Source organism: Panthera pardus, unplaced genomic scaffold (assembly GCF_024362965.1).
Source record: "Panthera pardus isolate Hobbes unplaced genomic scaffold, ASM2436296v1 HiC_scaffold_2, whole genome shotgun sequence".
NCBI classification, from domain to species: Eukaryota; Metazoa; Chordata; class Mammalia; order Carnivora; family Felidae; genus Panthera; species Panthera pardus.
Window position 1 is genome coordinate 131,747,398 of NW_026526765.1, and position 19,281 is coordinate 131,766,678.

The 19,281-nt window shown below is 41.5% G+C and overlaps 2 long non-coding RNA genes across 4 annotated transcripts in view; one reads left to right on the forward strand and one right to left on the reverse strand.

Moving 5' to 3' along the window:
- The window catches only part of LOC109250911 (uncharacterized), a 74,675-nt gene extending 72,930 nt beyond the window's left edge, over nt 1–1,745 (reverse strand). Inside the window, exon 1 of the long non-coding RNA XR_002073247.2 lies at nt 1,525–1,745. This is a non-coding gene — a long non-coding RNA (uncharacterized LOC109250911). The remainder of the gene's footprint in view (nt 1–1,524) is intronic.
- On the forward strand, nt 4–14,944 carry LOC109250910 (uncharacterized). 3 transcript variants are annotated; one of them, XR_002073246.2, is made up of 5 exons: nt 4–142; nt 637–688; nt 2,737–2,844; nt 4,137–4,270; nt 11,607–14,944. It is a non-coding gene; the product is annotated as an uncharacterized LOC109250910 (long non-coding RNA). The 3 variants fall into 3 exon arrangements; XR_002073245.2 differs by lacking the exon at nt 4–142 and having other exon boundaries at nt 435–688; XR_002073244.2 differs by lacking the exons at nt 4–142; nt 637–688 and adding an exon at nt 1,859–1,988.
- Nucleotides 14,945–19,281: the final 4,337 nt, after the last annotated feature.

Below are 19,281 nucleotides of genomic sequence, written 5' to 3' on the forward strand. Positions count from 1 at the left end.
TAACTAATTGAGGCTGAATTCTAGCCTCCCGACTTCTGACCTATTGTCTCTGCTGGTTGATTTTTGGCAGGGAAAGATAAAATGGACAGAACTGTCTGGTTCTGTGAGGCTGAGAACTCAAGAAACCGACAGAGATCACTCTGTAAGTAAAGCAAAGCCAGAATTTCACTTTTGCTTGAGTTATTAATTTTTTATAGCATAGATCCATTTTCAGTTATTTTCTTAAGCCAAGTAAATGTCAAAAGAAAATCAACATTCACCTGTTCAACACCTACGGCAGCTGCCAACCTCCATGGCATATAGTGCAAATAGTTTGGTCTGACTTGCTTTTATGGACCAATTGCCTCTTTCCATTTACCTCTGCCTGCTAAATTTTTTAAAAAAATATTTATTTATTTTGATACAGAGAGAGAGTGTGTGTGTGTGCATGCATGCATGTGCAAGTGAGCAGGGCAGGGGCAGAGAGGGAGAGGGAGAATCCCAAGCAGACTGCTTGCTGTCAGCACAGAGCCCAATGTGGGGCTCTGTCCCACAAACCAAGAGCTCATGACCTGAGCCAAATTCAAGAGTTGGACACTTAACCCGCTGAGCCACCCAAGCATCCCCTGCCTGCTAAAATTTTACCGGTTCTTTCAGACATATTTCAGAGATCACTTCTTCCATGAAACCTCTGATCATCCTCAACCAGGTATGACCTTTCTTCTTTTGAACTGTTATTTTAGTTTACTTGTGTTTATTTGTTCTTTTGTAATACTTTCTTTGAGCTGTTCAATTAAACAAGGAGGCCATTAGAAAGAAGGGGCTCTCATGCCATGGTGGCCTACGTAAGCAAACCAAAATCTAAGTCTGAAAATGCTTTAAGGCTGCAAAATCAAAACGTTAATGACAACCAAACCAAAAAGCCAACTAGACTTTAAGCTACAGGCAATCGATCATTTCCTTTCTTTGTTTCTGTGCTTTCTCTGCAGGAATATTTCCCCTGGTGCCTGTTCACAGAGTGCCCCTAAGCACTTCTCGTTTGGCAGTGCAAGATTCAAATTGATATTTTCCCAAAAACACTCTTAAAAATTTTAACATGCCCCACTTTATCTTGAAGAGGTCTAGCACCAGAAGAGGAAACCAAAAGAGATCACAGACACCCCCAGGAGTAAAGAGCAAGCAGACACAGGTACCTGTTGAGCCCCTTAAGCTTGCTGCTTTCTCCTTGCCTTGGAAGGTCCTGGGTATGTTCCTCTTAGATCCTAGTTCCACGGCATTTGTGTTAAGAGCTTTCAGACTTCATTTGAGCATTTCCTTTTCTGAACTAAGTCTGAAACCCGCCATATTTGGACTGGGTTCTGAGCTGGAGTGGGTCCAGTATAAAGCCTTGGGTAAATAAACTTTTGTTTTAATGCTGAACAGCTAGGTTAATCTTACCAACGCTAAAGTGGAATTACAGTGGCCACAGTGGAGAAATTTTAACCTGATAAATATATCCATTTTTGAGATACTCTTGAGAAAAAGGAGTCTTGCCCAAGGACTCACCATAAAGGGTGGAGGAGAAATAATCTTTCTTCCTCTACAGTTTCTGGTGACCAAGATGAGATCCACTGGGACACCCCACTCACTCCAGAGCCTGCAGATAGGATCTGGCAAAAACTGATAGAAATCAGCAAAAAGTAAGAATCCTTACTGAAGTCGGCTCTCCCAGATATCCCTCTATGGTACATAGTGGAGAAAGGAAGATAAAATCGTTCCTTTCCAAATTCAAATTGTCAGGAAAAACATTTGTAAGAATTAGACCTTTGAACTGTGACTCATGGATTTGCTTCTGGGTACCAATTGGTTATTGATCCTTTCCCAGAAACAGTTAGTGTCTTTTTATTTGTCTAGTGGTGTGTGCTGAGAACCTAGCTTGCCTTTCTGCCTGCCTGGGACATGTAGGTTCTTATATGCACAGGCAGGTGAACCTTCAGGTTGGGGGCTCTAAAATATGGCTGAACAGAAGTGTGAGTTGCCCGCCATTTGCTGCTAGGTAGGGCCCTACTAACTGTTGTTAGATCTCAGGGGAATTGTCTAAGTCTCTGTTTCTTCTGGCTATTTTTTGGAATGGCTCTTGATCTTGAGAGGGCAGTATCTTCTGCACCCTCTGTGGGGACACCATGGGATTTTCCATTGCCTCCAGGAATGATTATTGTTTGTCCAGGCTGAAAATGGACAACATATTCAAAAGAATTTTTTTTTAAGTTGCTCGGTGGTCAGAAGTTGGCCACATTGGAGGCTGCTATTTAGAGCCTGATAGGAACTTTTTTTCAGGCCTTCTCCCCTAAGTGAAAATGAAACTATATACCCAGAGGGAAAGAAAAATTCTCTGAAGCTGTTTATGGAAGGATTTACTAAAACATTCTCAAGACACACAGCTCAAAATCTAGGACATAAGAATCTTTGATTTCTATCTTAGTTGAAGGTCTTCTACCTAATATAAAGAAGAAAATTGATGATATGGTTGGATGTGTTCATAAACTTACCACAGTATAGAATGCTATTGCAACAGGCTCAAAAGCTGCTTACTGTTAAATAATTTCACTAGAAATGAATGTTTCTAAGAATTCTAATCAATATATGCAATTCAAACTACTAGGAGAGCTAAGGCCAAAAGAAAATACCTGTACATGAAAAATATGTTTGAAAAAAGTTGAATGTGTATTCAGAAAAGGAAAAGTATGAAGGAAATGTTTTATTTTTGTTGTTGTTAAGGTGTAAAAAAGAGAGTAACTGTGACTTAAAGTAAAATGACTGGTCGTTTCAGAGTGAGAAGGAGGAAAAGCAAGAATGGATAAGAGTGTTGCAGAAAAGGAATCTTGGGTAAGGAATGTTATGTGTGGTCAAGCTGGTTAAGATATTTAAATTTTAAAAGAATGTGTCTTAATATCAAAACTACACTGGTGCAAAATTAGAATTTGTTGTCTTTTTTTTTTTTTTTTCTGGGTTAGAAGGACAAAATGCACCTGGGTGGCCCAGTTGGTTAAGTGTCTGACTGCTGATTTCAGCTCAGGTCATGATTTCATGGTTCACAGGATATAGCCCCACATTGGGCTCTGTGCTGACAGTACAAAGCCTGCTTGGGTTTCTATCTCCTCTCTCTCTCTGCCTCTCATCCTCCTCTGTCTCTCTCCCTCTCTCTCTCTCTAATAAATAAATAATTTTTTTAAAAGAACAAAATGCTCTTGGACTATTGATCTGCTCTTGATAACAGATTGTGGAAGGTGTGTGTGTGTGTGTGTGCATGTGTTTTAACCATTTAAATAACCTCCCTAGAAAACCAAGATCTTGTGTCTTAAAATTATTTCTTGTGCCTCACGTTATCTTTATCAGGTTTCTCATTACTTAAGAAAATCTACTCTTCTCAATATTAAGAGCTAAGTTTTGTCCAAAACTATGTAACCTTCTGTATTTGCCTTTAAAATCTGCTATTGTCACTTTGGTTAAATAGCTATTATTGCATTACTTTGTGTGATCCTATTTAGTCAGATATTTAAAACTTTTGATGTTTTAACAACTTCCCAAAATCAAATTCTAAATGGAGTCTATTTGACTTCAAAGTAACTTGGAGATTTCCCAGAAGGTCCCTGAAAAAAAAAATCTCAAAGAATTTGTCTCCATCTTGTAAAGGAGAAATATTAAACTATTCTGGTTTACTTGGTATGTTAAATGCCATGGGAAGCATTACCAAGCAAGAAGTGATAACAAACCTTATTAGGGCACATGTGTATGGCTATATGTTACTGATATAGGTATTCCAGAAATTGTGTGAAGTTTCTAAAAATTTGTTAGTACTCTCACTGTCCAATTATTATTCTAAATTATTGTATGCCATGGAAATAACTGCATTTCCTTATCAAATGAACTCTCAGCTTTAAACGTGGCATGCATGGAGAGAGAGAGAGAGAGAACCAGGGAGGGCAGAGAGAAAGGGACAGAGAGAATCTCAAGCACCTCTCACGAACGTGAGATCATGACCTGAGCTGAAACCAAGAGTCAGACACTTAACCGACTAAGTCACTCAGATGCTCCTAACCATGGCCATTTTTTAAAAAGTCCTTTTGTCATTTGTAGCTATTTACTCTGAAACTTTTGCAAAAATGCTTCATCTTCAGGAGATTCATGGAAAAGACTTTGAGAACAACTCTGGAATACAGATTTCTGATAACTTGAAGATCATGGAACTGAATGGGAGAAGAATTTCCAGAACTAATGGAAAAACTGGATTCAAGAAAATGAGAATAAAAAGGTTTTGAATGAAATGATGAGGATAATTATGATTACTTTTACAACTTTTTCTGTGAAGCATTCCTTATTGTTTTGATTTTCTAGATTTAAGGGAAGTTTCTTCTCTTTTTTCTTAATTACCTATGACTTAATGTTGTAAATATACCTTTGTCAAAAGAATGGAAACATTTACTTTTTCTCCCTATATAATCCCCCCATAATTCAGAAACTTATTGAGCATTCTTAATTTCATAGCAATATAATTATTTGCACAGGTTCAATAGGAATCAGATCTCCTTATAATAGGACACAACTAGAAACACGGCTTTGACTAGACTATCATTTTTGAGAATAAGCATAAAATCAGATATAACCAGATAGACTGAAGGAACTAATGTTGACTTTATGGAGACAATAAAATGCCCTTGAAAAAGCTGGCCTGATATCCTGCTGACAGGATACCTTGAAGCTTTACCAGGTGAGTAAGAAAGGTTACTTCCTGGCAGTCCTGGGAACCTCAGGATATTGTGGAGACCTCAAAAAAAGAGGATTTAACATGGCCAACAGACACATGAAAAGATGCTCAGCGTCACTCATCAGGGAAATACAAATCAAAACCACACTCAGATATCACCTCACGCCAGCCAGAGTGGCTAAAATGAACAAATCAGGAGACTATAGATGCTGGAGAGGATGTGGAGAAACGGGAACCCTCTTGCACGGTTGGTGGGAATGCAAACTGGTGCAGCCGCTCTGGAAAACAGTGTGGAGGTTCCTCAAACAATTAAAAATAGACCTACCCTATGACCCAGCAGTAGCACTGCTAGGAATTTACCCAAGGGATACAGGAGTACTGATGCATAGGGGCACTTGTACCCCAATGTTGATAGCAGCACTTTCAACAATAGCCAAATTATAGGAAGAGCCTAAATGTCCATCAACTGATGAATGGATAAAGAAATTGTGGTTTATATACACAATGGAATACTACGTGGCAATGAGAAAGAATGAAATATGGCCTTTTGTAGCAACGTGGATGGAACTGGAGAGTGTGATGCTAAGTGAAATAAGTCATACAGAGAAAGATACCATATGTTTTCACTCTTATGTGGATCCTGAGAAACTTAACAGAAGACCATGGGGGAGGGGAAGGGGAAAAAAAGTTACAGAGAAGGAAGGAGGCAAACCATAAGAGACTCTTAAAAACTGAGAATGAACTGAGGGTTGATGGGGGATGGGAGGGAGGGGAAAATGGGTGATGGGAATTGAGGAGGGAACCTGTTGGGATGAACAGTGGGTGTTGTGTGGAAACCAATTTGACAATAAATTATATTTAATATAAAAAATAAAAAATAAAACTGAAAAACAAAACAAAACAAAACAACAACAACAACAAAAGAGGATTTAACCCCAAATGTATACAAGTATTCCAGGTGAAGTCAGATGGTGGTCCTTGAGTGGGCCTTTTAACCTAGAGAGGCTTTATAAGACTGAACTAAGATTCTTTATTAATAGATTTCGCAAAGCAAATTTTATAAGAGCCTATATGGTCAATCACTACTCTTTCTGTACTTATGTAAATAACCAGGCCAAGTTGAGATTAGACTTATTTTGCAAACAAATTAGTCCTGCTCTCAATATCTTTGATAGAAATGAGGGCTATTATAGAGTAAAAAGCTATGTTTGAGTAGAAAATGATAACATAACTTTGTGAATATTAGATTTTAGTCTTCTTCATTGTCTTTGAAGTTTTGTTATATACCCCTAAACCAAACTGGAACCTGAACTCTTCTAATTTCCTCAAATATCAGGCTACAACTTTCTAAATGTTTTCAATTTTCTCCCACACTTCTGATTTGGAATCACTAAGAATAAAGCCCAGTCTTAAAAAAAATTTTTTTTAACATTTATTCATTTTTGAGAGACAGAGAGACAGAGCACAAGCTGGGGAGGGGCAGAGAGAGATGGAGACACAGAATCCGAAGCGGGCTCCAGGCTCTGAGCTATCAGCATGGAGCCTGACGTGGGGCTTGAACTCACAAACTGTGAGATCATGACCTGAGCCGAAATCAGATGCTCAACCGACTGAGCCACCCAGGTGCCCCTAAAGTCCAGTCTTGAACCTACGTGGAAGGGATCATGCCAGGTTCTCCACGGTACCCAGACAGCAGCCAAATTCAAGGGTCCTGAACTTTCAGTCCACACCTCTCAGTGAAAAAGGACTCCACCAGCCTCTTGGAACTACATGCCACCTAGAGATCTAAAAGTAAAATTGACCAGAGAGGGAGTGATGTCAGCAAGATGGCAACATAGATTCTTCCTGACATCACTCCCCCTCAAAAGAAGAACAACTAACAACTGTGCAAGAACAAGACACCACTGAGAGAATCCTAGAACACGGAGGTAAGGCTGAAGCCCCTACCCTGCACCACAGACACCAAGGCAAGTCTGCATTAGAAGTGTAAGAGAGGCAGCTACAGGCTGACTGCATTGCCCCTCCACTGCATCAGGACAGCACCACCTGGAGAGGTCTCCTTAGCCTCCACTTCCTCCAGCGGAAAAAGAGAACCTGGGGGGATGTCAAGCTGCCCCACCCCCAGCATTGTGGATCACTTGGCAGGAGCCCTTACTCTGATCTCACACCATTATGGACTCAGGGAGGTCTATGGCGCCCAGCCACTAGGAATGTGACTGTGATGAAGAAGGTGAGAGGGGCTTGCAACAACCGGCACAAGGACCTTGGCAAACTGAATTCATGTCTGCAGTGCTTGAGTAGAAATCTTAACTAGTGGTTTTTGCTCATCTGCAGAACCAAGTCAGGGGTGCGTTCTGACCGGGGAACTCAGTGGGGGTACATATCTGATTTAGTTCCTCAAATAAATTTTGTCACCTCTACAGCCTGGTTTGCCTATGCCCAGGCAAAGAGCTAAATCAAAGACCCAGCCACTTGGAGAATGTCTTCCAGGCCTATCTGACCAGAAGGGCTGGCAATGACTCCCGGAAGCAGTGTGACTTACCAGCAGTGGAGCAGAGAGGCAAGGGGGCAGAGCTGATGTGCCGAGAGCACAACTACCAGCACAGAGCATTCACGGGCTACACACAGGCAGGGCGGTTCAATGGTAGCCAAGACTGAAGGTAGCTCTCAGCCCATCCCAGCTGCAGAGACTATTGGGGAAATGGAGGGTAGCTTGGAGTAGCTCCTCCGCGCCCCCCCCCCACTCCCTCCCAGGCAAAGGAGCTGAGACATAGCCCCAACTGCTGTGCAGAGTCTTCGGGCTCCATGTGACCATAAAGGCTGGGGACACAACTTGTATTGGAAAAACAACTCCAGTGGCACTCAGGCTATGAGGCAGGTGTGCAGAGCTGATAGTTGGCAAAACAAAGCCAGTGGTCCTGTTTGGTCAGAGAATTTGGGATGTGGGTTGGTGGGTCAGCACAAGTTAAGGGAGCAAAGAGCTTTAAGAGCTTTAAAGCTGCTTCTCGTGCTGCACCTGCGCAGGGGATCAAATGTGCAGCCCTGCTCCCTCATTGCTAAATACAGCCTTCAGCCTGTCTGACAGAGAACCTGACCAAAGCACACTGGAGCTACGTAGCCCATTCAACAGTCCTATGTACAGTGGCACTTGAACAGAGAGCACAGCCCATGGCCTCACTCATCAACATATGCAAATTAATGTGATACATCACATTCATTGAAAGAAAGAAAGAAATCATACAATCATCTCAATAGACACAGAAAAAGCATTCGACAGATTTCAACATCCATTCATGATAAAACTCAACAAATTAGGCAGAAAAGAAACACATCTCAACATAATAAAGGCCATATATGACAAGCCCATAGCTAAAATTGTACTCAATGATGAAGGGTTGAAATATTTTCCTCTAAGATCAGGAACAAGACAAGGGCACCCACTCTCACCACTTCCATTCAACAGAATGGAAAGGCAGAAGTAAAATTGTTGATATGTGCAGATGACATGATTTCATAGATGGAAAGTCCTAAAGATTTAACGAAAAAACTGTTAGATCTAATCAATGGATTCAGTAAAGCTGCAGGAAAGGTATCTCGCGATCACAGACTGGAAGAATGAATATTGTTAAGATAAAGCCATCTATAGATTCATTGCAATCCCTATCAAAATTCCAATGATATTTTAACGGAAATAGAAAACACAATCATGGAACCACGAAAGACCTCAAATAGGCAAATAAATCCTGAGAAAGGAGAACAAAGCATCCCACTTCTTGATTTCAAGCTATCCTATATAGCTATAGCTATCAAAACAGTATGGTACTGGCACAAAAACAGGCAAATGGAATTGAGAGCCCAGAAATAAACCCATGAATATATGGTCAACTAATATCTGACGGGGAGCCAAGAATACTCAATGAAGAAAAGAGAGCCTTTTCAATAAATGATGCTGAAGCAATTAGATATTAACATACAAAAAAATAAAACTGAACTGATATCTTACACTCACAGAATTAACTCAAAATGGATTAAAGACTTAAATGCGAGACAAAACCATAGAACTCCTGAAAGAAAACAGGAATAAAGCTCATCGACATGGGTCTCGGTAATGATTTTTTTTGGCTGTGACACTTAAAAAATACAGAATTACAATAAAAAATAAACACATGGAAGTACATCAAACTAAAAAGCTTCTGCAGGACAAAAGAAACCATCAACAAAGCGAAAAGACCACCTGCAGAATGGGAAAAAATATATGCAAAGCATATATCTGATAAAAGATTAATATCAGACATATATAAAGAGCTCATTCAACTCAACAGCAAAAAAACCAATAACCCAATTAAAAACGGATACGGGCAACTGGGTGGCTCCTTAGGTTGAGCATCTGACTCTTGATTTTGGGTCAGGTCATGATCCCAAGGTTGTGGGGTTGAGCTGCTACCCATCGGGCTCTGCGCTGAATGTGGAGCTTGCTTGAGATTCTCCCTCTGTCCCCCTGCCTCTCTCCCCTACTAGCGTGCTCTCTCTCTCTAAAAATTAAAATTAATTAATTAAAATGTATAAAAGACCTGAATAGCTATATCTCCACAGGAGATATATGAAAGGCCAACAGGTTCATGAGAAGATGCTCCAAATCACTACGCATTAGGGCAATGCAAATTAAAACCAGAATGAGATGTCATGCCATCTCCATTTCCAGTATGAAAACTTTTATTCCCTTTTCTTCTTCGCTACTTGCTTTTTCTCTCTGCTATCTGTCATCATACAAAAACTAAGAGACAATGAATGCTGGCGTGGATGTGGAGAAAAGGGAACCCTTACGCATTATTGGTGGGATTGTGAAATAAGCCCAACAGTGAAAGACAAATATGGTTTGATCTTGCTTCCATGTGGAACCTTAAAAAAAACTTACCAAAAAAAAAAAAAAATTCAGACCTGTAGTTACAAGAGGTGGAGGGTCTGGGAGAAGGGAAGGTGGTCACAAGGTACAAACTTCCAGTTATGTAAGGTAAATGAGGGCTAGTGGTGTGCGGTGCCATGATGACTGTGGCTGGCACTGCCACGGGATACACAGGAACCCTGGTGAGAAAGTAAATCCTATGACTTCTTATCACCAGGAGAATATTTGCTTCTTTTTTTCTATTATTGCTGTACAAGAAAATGGATGTCAGCTGAACTTATTGTGGTCATCATTTTGCCATATATGGAAATCAAACCACCATGCTGTATACCTTAAATCCGTGTAGTGATGCACGTCAGTTATTTCTCAAAACAACCGGCAAAAAAAAAAAAAAAAAATTGACTAGGTAAGCTCCTCCCCAGAAGCAGACACGATCTTGAGGCGGACAGTTCACAGATCAAGATCTTCATCTCCAGTATGAAACCTTTATTCCTTTTGCCTTTTCGCTATTTGCTTTCTGTCCATGTTAAGGCATGTGACAACAGTGCCCCTTAACTCTAGCGACTACTGCTGAATCCACTGCTAAGGCCACAGCTGTGCCACAAAAGTCCCTAGGCTTTCTTGCTAAGGTGGTTTTTAGGTAATAGAATTACTAATTCCTGCTTGGTAATTGCTTTCAATTACTTATTGGCTGAACAAGGGGAGTCTATGCCATAGCGAATACCTCCTGCTGTACTTGGATCAACACTTCTGGGATTGTAGCAAATACAAGATATTAACAAAAGAAGCCCCTTGCGTAAAACAGGCTGATGCACCTTCAGGTACATTCTTTGATTTTCTTGACACAACAAACACCTATACTAGATACAACGGGATGCAATTTTAGAGCATAATTTTGGGTAAGAGAGTGGGAACAACCAAACTGTTTTAAAATACTGAATGAAATGGAAAGAGTTCCCAAATATTAAATGGGTACACTAGTAAAAAGATTAATGAATCTATAGGCTGGACATCGTACTATTGTTTTTGGTGATAAAGAATTCATGGAAATCCTCTGGAATATTTGTTTTAGGAATTCATCTGCAGGTGGTAGAACCAGCCTATCTCAGGACATAAACACAACACAGAACTCTAAAATAATCCCAACTTTCACTTACTTTTTCTTTTCCTTTTTTTTAAGTTCATTTATATTTATTTTGAGAGACAGAGAGTGAGGGTAAGGGGCAGAGAGAGAGAGAGAGACAGAATCCCAAGTAGTCTCTACGCTGTCAGTGCAGAGCCTGACATGGGGCTCAAACTCACAAAGTGTGAGATCATGACGTGAGCTGAAATCAAGAGTCAGACACTTAACTAAGTCACCCAGGTACTCCTTCACCTACGTTTTAAAAGGCAGCTCATTTAAGCCTACTTATAGAAACTATTTGATGTAGAACTTTCTGAGAATAAGCTTTCATATACCATTCAAGGATGGATGGATGGATAGATAGATAGACAGATAGATAGAGAGATGATAGAGTCCAATAAAACTGACATTTTGGTGCATAGTTTTTAAGGTTTTAATGCATGCATAGATCTGTGTATTTACCAGCAGAATTAGGATATAGAGCAATTCCATCACCGCCAAAACTCCTTCAGGCTGCCCTTTTGTAAGCATGCACTCAAATCTCCCCAAACCTTGGCCACAGTTGATCTTTTCTCTATGGCTATAGTTTTGACTCTTGTCAAATACATTTTACTCAGCGTTTCCCACAATGGTTCCTAACACTCTGGGGAGATTCCAGAAATGCCTTACAGTCTAGATGAAAGTGGTAACATTGATCATTTCCTTGTGGATAGGTTCTCAAAGGAAATGCAATGAAATAGATAAAAGGGGTTAAGATGATGCCATGATTCACTCTCCATGGGTACCCATATATGTGGCAAGACAAAATGGGAAGGACTAATGAAATACTGATAATTGATCTCTTTCTCTTTCCCTAGCATATCTCCTGCCATCATCCCAAATGATTTCTACCTCAGACTGCATTGACAAACGTGAAGGAGACTTCCACGGAGGGCAAGGACCAGAATCTAAATCGCATCATTCAAAGAAGCTGCTCTTATCACAAAACAGGACAGACTCAAAAGGGGTATACCAGATCACACCAATTGCCTTCCTGCCTTGGAATGATTAAAAAAAAAAAAAAATCAAGCTCTAGGAGGACACAGCTGACTAAGGAATATTGCTTTAGATGGACAGAGGAATGGAGATTCTCACTTATGCCCAAGGGTGGGTGAAGAAGGGAAAGGAAGGTAATTTAAGTGGGTACCTTGAAAAATAGGGGGTTTCTGAGAGATGAAACAAATTTGCCATTCCTTGGATGTAGCTTAAGAACAGAAACCTCAGAGATGTACCCCCTTCAAGGAGTTCTGGGGAAAGAGTAAAAATAAAAAAACGGCACATGTGGACGACAGAAGAGTCATGTTTTACCCACTGTTCCCTGTGGCATGGGAGTAGCATCGAAGGGGTCCATACTGTTCCCATGGCTCCAGGGGAAGCTGTGAAAATAAACTTGGAAAGTGAGCTGATGACCATCCCGAGAGGCCACTTGACCAAAAGAAAGTCACAGACTGAAGGAGATGCACATTACAGTGAGGCATGGGGACCTTTGGAAGACAGCCAATGGCTGGCAATCCCAGAACACTGTATGGGTGACTATTGTGTCACCATAGGAGCCAGTACAACATAGCACTGATGCCACCAACAAAGGAATGCCACTCCCCCTGCCATGGGTGTGCAGAAGATTATCTGGATGGACTTATCCTTCCCAGACTTGTATCCCCTCCAGAAAAGGGTGCAGGAAATTCAGAGTTAAAATACGAACCTGAATGAGACTGACTTAGTACTCCTGATCAATGGCTGATTGAATTTGCCCCAACACTATTTTCTGGAGGCAGATCAGTAGCTCCTTTTCTCCTCACTCAAGTCGGTGGCTGTAGAATTGAAACCTGAGACATAAATTTGGGATCAGATGGATTCACTTTGTATCCCAGAAACCAGTGTTAAAGACAATATGTGGCAAGAATGCTAACCTCTAACTCACACAAAAATCTTGCTGACACACAAGAAATCACTATTGTATTACCCATCATGGCCCAGGCTTTCTCAGTATTTCTTCCTGCACAAAACATATTTCTAAGATTCCATTTAAAATGCAGTACCAATTTCAGTACAACCATTTTTTTTCCATGTTTATTTCTTTTTGAGACAGAGAGACAGCAAGCAGGGGAGGGGCAGAGAGAGAGGGAGACACAGAATCCAAAGCAGGCTCCAGGCTCTGAGCTGTCAGCACAGAGCCCGACGTGGGGCTCGAACTCACGGACCGCAAGATCACGACCCGCCTGAGCTGTAGTCAGACTGAGCCACCCACGCACCCCTCAGCACAACATTTTAAACTAAGTCATTATTAAATAAAGATCAGGTTTTCAATATGTTAAGGGTTATACTGCTCATGAGTTTAGTGTTACCAAGGACAGTATAAAGGCAGGGAGATACAGCCTGGACAAAGAGAGCACTTAGATCTCCATATCTGCCTTTTCATTCCAGAGGGAAATGCTACCAAGTAGACTGCGCATCCATGAGAGCCTGGAGTGAGTATTTTGACATTCGCAAAACAACCCCGGATCTTTATGGGCCCCCTCATCCCTGAACCCCAGCTTTGAAAGAGTTTGCTAAGGAGCCCACACTCTTCAAGATCTTTTCTCAACCTGAAGAGAGAAAGAAATCAGTCGGGGAGCTTGTTAAACAAGAAGATTCGGATTGAGCTGTCCTGGAATTCTGCATTTCTTAACAACCATGAGCCACAATTTGAGCAGAGACTGCATGGAGGACTTGGTTAATGAGTTCTGGGTGCGCAGCTTGAGCTGCTCCATCTGAAGACTTCTCAGTATGGGACCTCAATTACTGTCACCTTCCTGCACCTCAGCATGCTCGACAGTCTCGGCAGGGCCCTGCTCCCCATGCTAGGGCTTCATCAGCACAATTAATCACTCCAGTTCTCTGCAAGTTCTCCGCTCATTTGTCAGGATTTCCCTGTTTTGACACCAAAGAACGACATCTCTCAAATCGTTTAGGAAGTAGTTTCCCATCCTGGTGCACACCTGCCATCTGGTGGTGAGAATTTAACGCCAAGTTACAGGGAAGTAAGAGCCATCCTTTAATTCTGCCTCCCCTGCCCCCTTTCTACTCCCTCTCCACCCCTCTCTTGCTATGGTTAACAATTCAAAGAGTGTTTGGTGAGTGTAAAACTTAAAAGGTGATGTTGCCACATTGTGCCTCGGTGCCTCACGTGGCGGGATTGGAGAGTGGGCATTTGAGAGATTCATTCCAGGAATGCCTCTGAGGCTGAGGTGAAACTAAAAGCTTGCAGGAGGTTATAATCGCCTCCAAGTGGGTTTGATGCCAATGCCTATGGAACCAGGCTCCTCCTGTCCAGACCCTAGAGGAGCTGGGGCTTCCTGGGGCTGACATGATCCAAGGCAACGCTGGAGAAATCAGGTCTTGTGCTCTGGAACACTGTGATAGAGGAAAGACATTCTACCAACATTACTTACTAAGAAAGGATAATTAGCCCATGAATATTCTTAATCAAGAGTTCTAGGGTTGGCCTCTATTTCATTTATTTTTTATTGATTGATTGATTAACTTTATTTGAGAGAGAAGGAGAAAGCATGAGTGTGAGGGGCAGAGAGAGAGAGAAAGAGAGAATTCCAAGCAGACTCTTGGCTGTCAGCATTTCTTATCTTACAGAGAAGCCACATGAACTTAAATGGGCAAACTGGCATGACCTTAGGACATTCGCCTTTACTGGCACAGCGGGCGCAACTGTGTTTGCCCTTACTTACATCATGCATTTTCTGTATTCACTCTTGGAGACTGGAGGTGAAAAAGAATACGCTGAGCTTGGAGGGGAGAAGAGAGAAACTGCTCCTGTTTCTGTCAACATCTGGAATCTACCAAACTCTCATGCCGGTAATGAGAAGATGAAAATGAGGGTGGAAAGAACACCAGAATACGTTTAGATCATGGAGGCTCTCACTCAGGTTTTTATTCTGACAGGTCTTCCGACGGCTCTGCACCTCAATCTCGTCTCTTATAAAACGCAGGTTTGACACTTCTCCCACAAGATTGTAGTTGAGGTGATATGAGACTGTGGAAGTGGAAGGGTTTTGAGACTATCAAACACAGAAAGAATGACCATGTCAGTTGTGTTGATACTGGCCCGAGACAGCTCAAATGAAGGCCAAACGGACAGGTTGAGGTGTGTGTGTGGTAGGTATGGGCTTACAGGGAAGCTGTCCATGGGTATCCACTGAGAATCTTTCTGAATAGCTCAAAAATGGCTCTAAAGTTGTACATTTATGTGTTGATAATAAACAAAAGAAGAAGAAGAAGAGGAGGAAGAAGGGGAGGAGGACGAGGAGGAAGAGGTGGCCACAAACCACAAAGCAGACTCTTAATGATAGAGAACAAACTGAGGATTGATGGAGGGAGGTGGGTGGGGGATGGGCTAGATGGGGGATGGGCATTAAGAAGGGCACTTGTGATGAGCATTGGCGGTTGTATATAAGTGATGAATCACTGGTTTCTACTTCTGAAACCAATATTACCTTATAGGTTAACTAACTTAGAATTCAAATGAAAACTTGAGAAAAAAAAATAAAAAGAACACCATTAAAAAACTAAGTTTAGAATTCATGAAAAAGGCTTATGATCATCGTATTAAAAAAATAAAACAGTGGCAGGAAATACAGTGACATTATTCTCTTAACGATGAAGTGTTGATTCTAAATGGTTTAGCCTTTTAAAAAATAGATGTTTAGAAAGTTTCATGAACTACTATTTCACTTATACTGACTGATAAAATTTGGAATCTAGCACAACAATCATTTTACTATTCAGGTAATTATCTAAACAACGTTTCACCAAGCTGGACCACTTGGACATGAATTCAAATGTGAGGGAATTTATTTCATAACCTGGAAGAAAAAAAAAACCTAACAAATTTAATTAGCCTAACACAAATGCTTACTTTCTTCCTTTTGTCAGGAACTTGAAAACAGTAAGCATAGTATGAATAAAACTGTGTGAGCCTCGAACCTCATTTCTTCTGGCCAGAGAAACCTCTTCAGGGAACTTTTTATACCAAAAACATGGGTTTCCTTATTTAAAATATACTTTTAATTTCAAATTTTCCTTTTGAAAGAGAGCCTTTTGTCTTTGTTTTTTATATACACATGGAAGCACATAAAACCAACACACGCAGAATTTTCTACCTCGTCTATCTGTTCAGTAGGCCTAAGGTGTGGAGAAATAGTAAGAGCCCTGTGAGATGCCATCTATTTGAGGCAGAGGGGAAGATGAGGCAAAGGACGGATTATGAGATGGAGCCTTGAATGAGGACAGCACACGAGGAAGCCCAGCGCACTTCCTAAGAAGAGAGAGCCCAGTTTGCTCGGGAGTTTTTCCAGCAGTCTGCACAAAGACGGAAATGTGATCAGGTACATGAGTCATAGTTCATAAAATAACGGCAGAACAACCGCTCTGGCAAGGAGCTGTGTTCCGTTTCAGAAATTGCTCACTTCAGTTGAATATTCTCACCTCAAGTTGGGCAAGAGCCTGGACTAAGTGAGTTTTTGGAAGGAACCAGAAAAGTTATCTTTCCTCTACGAAGCACGGTCCGTTAGACTCTGTGAGTAAGTAGAAATCCAGAGAGCTTGATATTTATCGGCCCTATCTGACGCCAGTTTTAAAATTATTTTTCATATCTGATAAAATTACCTCTTCAATGACACGAGGGGAGAATTTCAAAGCTGGTACTACACGATAGGTAGAGGGAAGAGAGGAATTAAAACATATTTTAAAAAATATTTACAGAGAGCTAAAAAGGAAGCAATTCAGACCATGCCTTACCTGAAACAGTGGTAAATAATTTAATATTCCTAAATTCTTAACCAATTTGAGGTCGGGAAGGAGGCAATCTCTAAGAATACCTCTACTTTTGACTTTAGCATAACTTGTGTCGTAGAGCCACGAGTTTATGCCGAGGATCCCTCCTCTAGTCTTCAGGAATCAGTCTGACTCTAGGGCAGTCATGTCTCTTTTCTTGCAAGATGAGAGGAAATCAAAATTAGCGGTTTTGAGAGGGAAGGTAGGAGCTATTGGCCACCTGATCACACTGTTGCTAATCACAGCAGCATACTTGGGCTTTCACCTGCAAAACGCCTTTGGTAAAATACATTTTCATGGACTAATGGCAGACGCTATATTTCACCACCAGATGGCAGCAGTGCACTCTGGAAAAATGGTGCGGCCAAGGACGCTTTTTCTTTGTTTTCTACCCACTAAACTCTCCGCTAGGTGACAGCAACATGAATATAATTGGAATAGCCATTAATGGGTTATGTAGAAAACAATTTCATTTCTTCTTTTAAATCTGAGAGCAGCACTTTAAAACAGGATCCACAGTTGGAATGTTTTTCTCTAGAAAATTACCAGACTATGTGCTTTTAGGCCTCCCACACACTAACCTAATATCCAAAAAACAAAACAAAACACAACAAAGCAACAGAATAAAACTTTTGTGGGGAGCATCTTCTAAAGAGCCCGGGAAAGATCACTGTTTGAAACCATTATCACTGAAGAATTTGGGGAGCCCAGACTTCCTCACCCAATTTAGAAAAAAAAGTAGTGACTAAAACAGTCATTTTTTGAACATAATAGTAATTACTATTTATTGACCACCTATTATGTACCAAGGACTGTACTGAAATGCTTTAAAAATACGTTCACTGAATCTGGATCAGAGGTTGTTTTAAAAAGCCCAGACTTGAACTTAAGCCTGTTTAGGGCCATCACCTCTGTATTTTCCATGACCTCATGCTTTTTCTGCTAGAGCCATTTTCAAAACCCATACTGAAGGAGAAACTGGAACGGCTTTCACGGTATGATTTTGAGGGCACACAGGAATATACTGACTCGTCTTTTGACTTTCCCTTTCATGTAGATGCATCACATTAATCCAATGAGGGATAACATATTTTGATTCTATAGTTACACTGAAGGCTAAACGTGAAGATTGGTTTGGGAGCAATGCAAAGTAATAAACACATCATGTTGAAATCTAAATGACTGCTAGCTAGCATCATGGACGAGAAGCAGAGGAGGGCTGGAGACAGCAGGGGGACGGATGCCAGGCTCCTGACTGGGCAGGAGAGAAAGGTAATGAGATGGGGGCAGGGGCCAAGAAGTTGAGGCAGGCAGGTTGACACAGCTGTCCTGTGGTTATCCCTGCTGAGTGCCCTTAGAGAGCCTTACCTGTAAGTGACCCTGGACAGCTGGTTGTAACCTGGTGCAGCACAAATGCTTTCCACGTGTAGCAGAGACCTGAACATGGTTTGAATCCCTTAGAGGCGAACTTTGGGCAGGCTTCGCAAACTGGGTTAATAGCAAGAGGTTGTCTGCCAGGCACCCACAGTGAGCGGGCCTGTCCTTGGAAGTCCCCAGGACCTTTGTTCTTAATTCAGTTCTAAATTGGATGACAACGTATTATAAAGGAGGAGAGGAATAAGAAGTCAAGTACTACAAATATGGCTCAGAGTACCGTTGTGCACAATGATTCTATTGTACGGTAAAGCTGCACTTCAATAATTTTTATTTCAGGTAACTCTAAGAGAAATACAGTAGAATGGTGTGCTAGTCCCAAAGGGCCAAAGCTGATGAATGGGAAGAGGAAAAGGTCCCTTTTCTGTTTTATGCACTAAACAGTGTGGGGGTGGGAGTGGGGGTAGTCCTGAAAGAAGAGAAAGGAGTGGGCGAGTGACGTAGGGTCCAATGTTCTAGGAAAAAGCTAAGGGAGGTGACTTGATTCTCTATCTGTGGCCAGAATCATGTCCCTGGTTATCTGTAGGCAATGTCAGGTACCTCAGGGTACCGATAAACTAGCACATACTAGTTGCAACAGTTGTCCTTAACTATGCAACTACTTACTAGGACCCAAGTATTGTTCTTATCTGGCTCCTGTTTAGTCCTTAGGCAAGCCCCACAGGGGAGCTGATTTTTATCCTTTCTCAGAGACAATAACTTGCCCAGGGTCCCACAGTTAGCAGAAGACAGGATTCAGATCCCATTCTCTCGGCTGTATTTCCTCTGCTTTTGGAGGGCCTTCCTCTGAGGCCATGGCTGGTGATACATACTCACTGAGAGCCACCAGAGGTCACACTAGCCAATGCGGATCAATTAGTAAGCAAGATTGGCTGGAAAGGTAATTAATTTTGGGGTGCCTGGCTGGCTCAGTGGGCTAAGCATCCAACTTCGGCTCAGGTCATGATCTCACAGCTGGTGGGTTCAAACCCGGCATTGGGCTCAGTGCTGTCAACTCAGAGCCTGGAGCCTGCTTCGGATTCTGGGTCTCCCTCTCTCTCTGCCCCTCCCCCACTTGTACTCCGTCTCTTAAAAGTAAGTAGACGTTAAAAAAAACTAAAGAAGTGTAATTAATTCTATAACTATGGCCTGTTCAAGTTTAGGTGTACTGACAGTGCAACATCAAACTGAGGCATTAAAAAGGAATCCTGGGAAAATAAGAACACATTTGAGTCAAGCCCCTCCACCACCCCT